Consider the following 8733-nt stretch of genomic DNA (forward strand, 5'->3'; position numbering starts at 1 on the left):
CTTAAAAAGGCCAAAGGATCCAAGCAAGTCTGGGTCCTTAAAACTAACCAATAGTGGTCTTTGTGATTGCAGGGCAACAGGAAAAACATCCTAGTTCCGGACAGTGGATGTTCAGGACATATGACTGGAAATAAAGCCCTGCTATCAGACTTTGTGGAGAAAGTTGGCCCAGGAGTTTCTTATAGAGATTGCAACATGGGAAAAACTCGGGGATATGGCAATATCAATCTTGGGAATGTCATCATTGAATCAGTAGCTCTTGTCTCAGGACTTAAACACAATCTGCTAAGTGTGAGTCAAATCTGTGACAGAGGTTATCATGTGGATTTCTTTGAAGAACATTGTGAAGTTGTAAGTAATTCTATAGGCAAAGTGGTTCTGAAAGGTTACAGGCATGGTAGCATATATGAAGCCAGACTTTCAACAAGTTCTGATGATTCTGCAATCTGTCTGTTAAGTAGAGCATCAATTGAAGAAAGCTGGAATTGGCATAAAAGACTCTCTCATTTAAATTTCAACAACATAAATGAGCTAGTAAAGAAAGATCTTGTGAGAGGACTGCCAAAATCAGTATTTGCTCATGATGGCCTTTGTGATTCATGTCAAAAGGCAAAATAAAGAAAATCTTCATTCAAGAGCAAAACTGAATCTTTAATTCTTGAGCCTTATCACCTACTACATGTTGATCTATTTGGTCCAGTCAATGTCATGTCTATTGCAAAGAAGAAATATGTTATGGTTATAGTGGATGAGTTCACAAGATACACTTGGGTGTATTTCTTGCACAAGAAGAATGAAACTGCATCTACTCTAACTGATCATGTTAGATAGCTGGATAAGTTGGTCAAAGATTATCGTTAAAATTATAAAAAGTGATAATGGCACCGAGTTCAAGAATTCAACCATGGAAGAGTTCTGCAAAGAGCATGGAATCAAACATGAATTTTATGCACCTGAAACTCCTTAGCAAAATAGAGTTGTAGAAAGAAAGAACAGGACTCTCATTGAAGTTGCACGAACTATGCTTGATGAAGCAAAAATGTCAACCTACTTTTGGGCTGAAGCTGTGCAGACTGCTTGTTTTACACAGAATGCTACACTGATAAACAAGCATGGAAAAATACCATATGAGATGGTGAAGAAAAAGAAGACAAATCTGAAATACTTTCATGTATTTGGATGCAAGTGTTTTGTTCTTAAGACTCATCCTAAACAGCTGTCAAAATTTGATCTAAAAGCTGATGAAGGAATTTTTGTTGGATATCCACTTTCCATAAAAGCCTTCAGAGTCTACAATTTAAGTACAAGGGTTGTCATGGAATCTATCAATGTATCTTTTGATGATAAGAAGATTACTGGACTTGAAGATTTCATTGATCATGATCAGCTGAGATTTGAAAATGAAGATTTAAATTCTGATTCTGTAAATTCTGATGACTTAAATCCTGATCCTTTAAGTTCTAACGGGTTAAATTCTGATATCATTGAAACTGTGGTATCTACTCCAAGGGAAAATGCACTTGTTCAGGGGGAGCAAGCTGAAGATCCTACCACAACTCAAGAAGCATCAAAACTTGTCACTGACTCTTCAAGTTCTGATTCATCAAGTTCTGATGAGCCAAATTCTGATAATTCTGGAAACTCTGATTCTTCAAATCCTGAAGGATCCAACTCAAATTCTGAAGTCTCAGAGAGCATAACTACAGGGGGAGCATGAGAAAATGCTGACGGATACATCATGGATCATGGGGAAGAATCCAGTTCTAGAGAACAACTTCCATCTTCAAGGAAGTGGACTAAAGCACATACACCTGACTTAATAATTGAAGATCCTGAAGCAGGTGTCAAAACTAGAACAACAACATCAAATGAATGTCTCTATCATTCTTTTCTATCTCAGACTGAACTAAAGAAAGTGGAAGAAACTCTTCAAGATGCTGATTGGGTACAAGCAATGCAGGAAGAGTTAAATGAATTTGAAAGAAATAAAGTCTGAACCCTAGTGTCAAGACCAAAGAACAGATCCATTGTCGGCACAAAATGGGTGTTCAGAAATAAAACTGACAGTGATGGCATAATTACAAGGAACACGGCAAGGCTAGTTGCCAAAGGCTACTCTCAACAGGAGGGTATTGACTATGATGAAACTTTTGCACCAGTTGCTAGATTGGAAGCCATAAGAATCTTTTTGGCTTATGTTGCTCACAAAAAGTTTAAAGTATTTCATATGGATGTGAAAAGTGATTTTCTCAATGGAGAATTGGAAGAAGAGGTATATGTTGAACAACCTCCAGGCTTTGTAGATTCAAAATTTCCAAATCATGTCTACAGGCTTGACAAAGCACTTTATGGCCTTAAGCAAGCTCCAAGAGCATGGTATGAGATTTTAGCTCAATTCCTTCTGGAAAGTGGATTCCACAGAGGTACAATTGATAAAACTGTTCTATCTCAACCATGGAAAGGACTTACTTTTGGTACAGATATATGTTAATGATATCATATTTGGTTCTACAAATGCCAAACTCTGTGAAAGGTTTGCAAAGCTAATGCATTCAAGATATCAAATGAGTATGATGGGAGAACTTAGCTATTTTCTGGGACTTCAAGTCAAGCAAAATGAAGAAGGTACTTTTATCTGTCAATCTAAGTACACCAGAAATTTATTGAAGAAATTTGGAATGCAAGATTATTCAACTGCATCCACTCTCATGGCCACTGCAACCAAGTTAGATAAAGATACTGGTTCATCAGTAGATATTACTAACTACAGAGGTATGATTGACTCTTTACTCTATATAACTGTAAGTAGACCTGAGATCATGTATGCTACCTGTCTTTGTGCAAGATTTCAGGTTGATCCGAGAGAACATCATCTAATAGTCGTGAAAAGAATTTCCAGTACCTCAAGGGTACAGCTGATCTAGGATTGTGGTATCCTAGAGAATCGGCTTTTAAGCTAATAGGTTACTCAGATACAGATTTTGCAGGATGCAAAATAGACAGGAAAAGCACTAGTGGAAGCTGCCAATTTCTTGGAGGCGGATTGGATTCTTGGTTTCAAAAAAAGCAGAAATCAATTTCCACATCAACTGCAGAAGCAGAATATATTGCTGCAGGAAGCTGTTGTGTACAGATTCTTTGGATGAAGAATCAGTTACTGGACTATGGTTAGAATTTTCTAAAATACCTATTTACTGTGATAATCATAGTGCTATTGCTATGATAGGTAATCCAGTTCAACACTCAATGACAAAGCACATCAGCATTAGGTACCATTTCATAAGGGAACATGTGATGGAAGGTACAATGGAATTGTATTTTGTTCCAACAGATCAACAACTAGCAGATATCTTCACAAAACCACTATGTGAAGCTACTTTTACAAAACTGGTAAATGAACTTGGAATGGTTTCAGGTTTTTTCTCTAAATCTGCTTAGTCTTTGTTCTCATACATCAGACTTTATGATCAGTGTTTACAGATTGTCTTATCTTCATGTAATCTATGCTTAAATTGTAATACAATAAATACTAATTGTTATCTGATGTGGATCTATATACTCTGATAGTATTTTGAATGTTATGTGACTATTCAATCCAATGAGGATAACTGTGCTAGATGCTGACCTAGTAGTCTTTAACATACTAGAAATCCCATGTTTGAATTAGTTGTTTATGTGGAAATTCATTAACACAAGCAAATTCTGATTTTGAGCTTAGTCAAATTTACTTTGTGTATCTTATTACTAAGTCACAAACTAGATTCTTGCTTCTTATCTGTCAAATTCTGATGTCAGTAAATCTTAAGGATGAACCACATGCTTGATAAGCCTCACTTATCTTAAGAAAAGAAAAGAAAATTGAATACATGTACTCCTTTGAGATCTAGAGTAAATATGTGGAAGGAAAGACCCAAGTGCATTGCTGGTATTTAGTTATATGCATTAGAAAAGCAAATAAATTTTTCTTAGTGACTTTTCACATTCTCTGATTACTGGAGAAATACTCTGATAATAGCATAAATTTTGATAAGCAGTTGTGACTCACTTACACTGAGAAGCCACTGTAAAAAGAATGTTAAAAGATGCATAAAATGAGCACAAACAGTTGAGGTGGATTCTTGCATAAATTTGTTCTATAGTAGACTTCATAATTAATGACATATTTTAAGCACTTTTCTTAGTTATGCCTTATTTCTAAGATGTACTGAAGTTTATCAGACTTTAATATTTATCTGATATTTTACTAATGCACACACTATAACTCCATATGAATGATGAAAATTAATGTGGTGATTAAGTTATTTTAGACAAACAGTTAAGTGTCATATGCATAAATTCTGAGGACAAGTTCTGATGATTAAACTTTGAAGAAACAAGTCAGTATTTGTATGAAGAATCACAGATACAAACATTCACTTTTTGAGTAAAGAAGCCATGTTCTGATGACCGTTAAAATCTGATAATAGTCAAGTTCTGATATTAAATCCTGATGCAAACTCTGATGCTTACGTGATATTATTTATTTACTTGACTTATTTGTGACAAATACTATAACGGCCATATTTTATCAGAATATAATTAGGTGAGATAAAAACAATCATAATCATTTAGTAAGTGGGAAGCGTGTTTTCCTTGAAACATTGCATGTGCACATTTATTACTGCTTATTACCCGTGCCCACTAATAATTATTTGACTAATGATATGCTGCCAGGTGTCTAAATTCTGTTTTGCTTCAATCATAATAGTTGTCAAAAAGAGAGTCTATATATGGGAGTTAAAAGATTTTATAATCTTTTACCTACTTTTCTTTCTCTAATCTCTCTTATTCTCTCTCTCACTAATATTCTCTGAAGCTATTTTCTTACAGGCCTTTCATCAAACACCTTGTGTACACTCTATTTTCTCACTTATTTTTCACAGAATTGGTACCAAAAGACATCATTTTCAATGGAGCTAAGTTTGTTCCTAACAATTACTCAGCTATTCTTAGCAAGGATGAAGCTCCATCAGAACTTCACTTCATCCAAGACTTTTTGTCTCGAAGTGAAATAGGCTATGCACTGGCCCAACCAGAAGCAATCTTAGAAACTCAAGTGCTGGAATTCTGGAGGAGTGGTGTGTATGGTGATGGTGGTGCACATGGGTCCCCTAGTATTATCTTCACAACAGGGGAGGATGATTATGTGGTGACTTTGGCTACAGTTAGACAGGCTTTACAATTGCCAGAAAACTGCACTTATTCAACAGTTGAGGAGCCAGCTCTTCAACAGCTAATGGCCAATCTGGGCTATGAAAAGACTTTGGCAAAGCTTGGACAACTAAAGAGACCCCACATCAGGAAGGAGTGGAGCTTCTTCTTTGACTGCATCACAAGAACCTTTGCAAACAAGTGTTCAAACTTTGATGCAATTCATATTCTAAGTCAGCAAATTGGGTATGCTCTGATTACTCAATCTCATTTTAATTATGTTATTGCTGTACTAGGATTCATAGGGGATAGGATGACAGAAGATAGAAATACTGTATATTTTGCTAGATTCTGTCAACTTATTTACAGCTTTTGTAACTCTGATGCACCCCAACTTGCAAGTGAATTGATATCACCATTTAAACTTGCGAAGAGAGCATTTACTGACTTATTATCTACTGATAATAAGAAAACTATTCTAAGACCCCTCCAAATTCCACAATCAGTCAAACAATTTTTAGTAAACTCTGACCCGGCCGCATACACTACTAAATATCCTATTGTACAACCAACCCAATCTCCATCAGCACCTCCAACCACTACACAACCAACCACCTCTCAACCTCAACCAACTCAACTTACCATCAGAACATACTTCCAACCATCTCAATCCTCACAAAAATAACCATCAGCACCTACCATCAGACCTTCATCTTCCAGGCCTAAGAGGGCAAAGTCTGTTCCTCAACCTCCACCAAAGAGAAGGAAGATGATTCTAAGGGATGAGTCAGATGATGATGAAGCACAGGTTCATGCATCAGAACTTGTGACTGAAGAAGCTGAAGGGTCAACATCAGAACTTGTGACTGAAGAAACTGAAGGGTCAACCCATCAGAATTTAGATGAAGCTGCGGGTTCAGGTAATTTGAAGAGGAAAACTGTAAGTTTTGATGCAGATCAAGCAACTCCTTCACAATCAATGAGATTAAAGAAAATGAGGGCAGGAAGGAACATGGCTAAGCCTCCATCTGAGGATACTACTGAAACTGAGGAAGGGGATCAGGAATCTCTGATCTCAAAGCCAATTGTGATTGAATCTTTGCCACCTCCAGCTCAAGCCAAAGACACTGCTAATGATACAGTGATCACTCCTACTGTCTCTCCAGTCATAGAAACAACAGTTGAAGATTCAGGAATAAGTCCTGAAATTGACCTTCAAAGGTTGATTATTCCTACTGTTTTATTTCTGGAAGCTCCAACCACAGCAGCTCAGCCATCTACAGTCAATTCTCCTATTCTACAGGCTTAGATACCAACAACTCCTATTCTGGAGATAAATTCTGATGATCAGAATTTAGATGAAGTTGTTCCAGAATCTCCAGTTACCTCACATACTCTTGTACTGTCAGAGGATAATGAGTCTTCTTCCAGTTCTGAAGACAGTGTTTCAGTACATACTCCAGCTCCTATTCTTGGAAAGGAGGCATTAATCGAAAAATTTGTTGAACATGATGCACCTATTCCTTGGGAAGATACTCACAGAGGTGTGGAGTGGACCAAGAAGTGAAATGAAACTGACTTCATTCCAAGCTCCAAAGTACTGACATACCATATTGGAAAAGCTGACGAGTTTCTCACAAATTCTGATTTTAAGACACAACTCAAAGTTACAGCTCTGTCTACCAAAAATCTTCAAGGTCTACACTCTCAAACTCATGCTAAGGTTGATAAACTTCTTGAGTCAGCTGAAAAGCTAGATATGACTCTCAAGTTAGACAAGTCAAGACTTATCAGACCTATACATGAGAAGGTTGAAGCAATTGAAAACGCTCAAGAGAAGCAACATGCCCAAATTTCTGAGGTCCTACAGAATCAAGCCTCTCAAAAAGCTCAATTGTATGTAATCCAATCTTCAGTTGAACTTCTTCTCTCTCTCTCTCCTACTACCCGATGATGCCAAAAAGGGGGAGAAGGTAAGTAAGTCCAAATGCTCAATCACTCAGATACTGAAGAAGAAGGATGACAAAGGTGATGACCAGGGAAACTCTGATAAGAGTAGAGGTCAAGGTCAAGGGCAGAGCAGCAAGTTTTCTTCAAGGAAACTAAATACTGATGCAAGCAAATCTTCTACTCAAAAGAAGACAAGTTCTGAAGCTGCTCAAACTCAAAATCTGATAGCAAGTGCTGATAAACAAAATCTGATATCAAGTTCTGATAAGCAAAGTCTGATGACAAAGCCTGATGTTCTGATACAAGGTGGAAGTCAAGACTCTCAGAAGTTTTTGCAAACTCTGAAGCTAAAGGGGAAGCAGACTACAGTCTACTACAAGGATCCCAAGATTCAGACACTTGATGAAGAGATTGCTAGAAGATTATTTCTGAAGCATAATCCTGAAATGGATTTAGAAAATCTCAAGGAGGAAGAAGTTAGATTTGAATCTGAGAAGATAAATCTAAAGTCAAAAGCTTCTGTTGCAAAGAAACCTCCAAGGCCTAAGGAAAAAGGCATTGTGATCAAGGAGAAGTCAAATAATGATGCATCAAAGCCCAAGACTAGATCACAGACTGAGATTGATCCCAAAGACAAAGGGAAGGGAAAAGTTGATGAACCAACCAAGCCACCGGAGATGAAAATTCCTCAAATCCTGATGAAACCAGTTTGCAAAATGGTTCAAGTTACTGATGATACTCTTGCTGAAGATGAAGATGTTTAAACTCTGAAAAGAAGGAAGATTTCTGAAGAATCAAAGACAACCTCTGACAAGGCTCAAGTTGTTCAGAGTGAAGAACTGCAAGCTACAACAGAAACAACAAGTTCTGATAAAGTCATCAAGACGTCAACCTCTGACAGAGCTCAAGTTGATTTAGACAAGATGAAAGTAGCTGATAAAAAGAAACTTCTGTGGAAAAATGTCAAACCATCAGATCCAAAGAAAAACCAATTGCTGTCTGATTTCATGACTATTGGGTTAAATGCCAGAGAACCAAGAGACATGGCTGGAGTAGGTTCTGATGAAGCTAAAATCAAGACAGGAGTTGAAGTTGCTACTAGAGATCCATTTTTGCTAACTAACAAACCTCTTAAAGATGTTACACAGAAACACCTTGATAAGGTTATCTCTGTTCAAGTGGTACTGGATGCTCATGACAAGCACAATGTCAAAGAAAATCTGATTCTATTTCTTGAAGATGGAAGGACATATCAAATGTCAGAATCAGATGTGCTGAACAAATCCCTGAAAGAACTTCAATTCTTTCATTATCTTTTAGAGATAAAGTCTGATATTACCAGGAGATGGTCAAATTTCATATTGAAGACCATAAGAGATAAAGCAAGAATTTTTGGTTCAAGGGTTACATAATTCATTCCTAACATAGTTGAAGATGATGGAAGTGAAATTCCAATAAAGAAGGATTCTGCTAAACTTGAAGTGATTCTGAAAGAGAAATATATATGCTACAATGAAGATTCTTCTCATCCAAGGGTAATAAGACTGGATGATGGTTTGGAAAGAAACCATATCTCTACTCTAAGGACTGCAA

The sequence above is a fragment of the Apium graveolens genome, chromosome 3, assembly GCF_009905375.1.
Source record: "Apium graveolens cultivar Ventura chromosome 3, ASM990537v1, whole genome shotgun sequence".
Lineage (NCBI taxonomy): Eukaryota > Viridiplantae > Streptophyta > Magnoliopsida > Apiales > Apiaceae > Apium > Apium graveolens.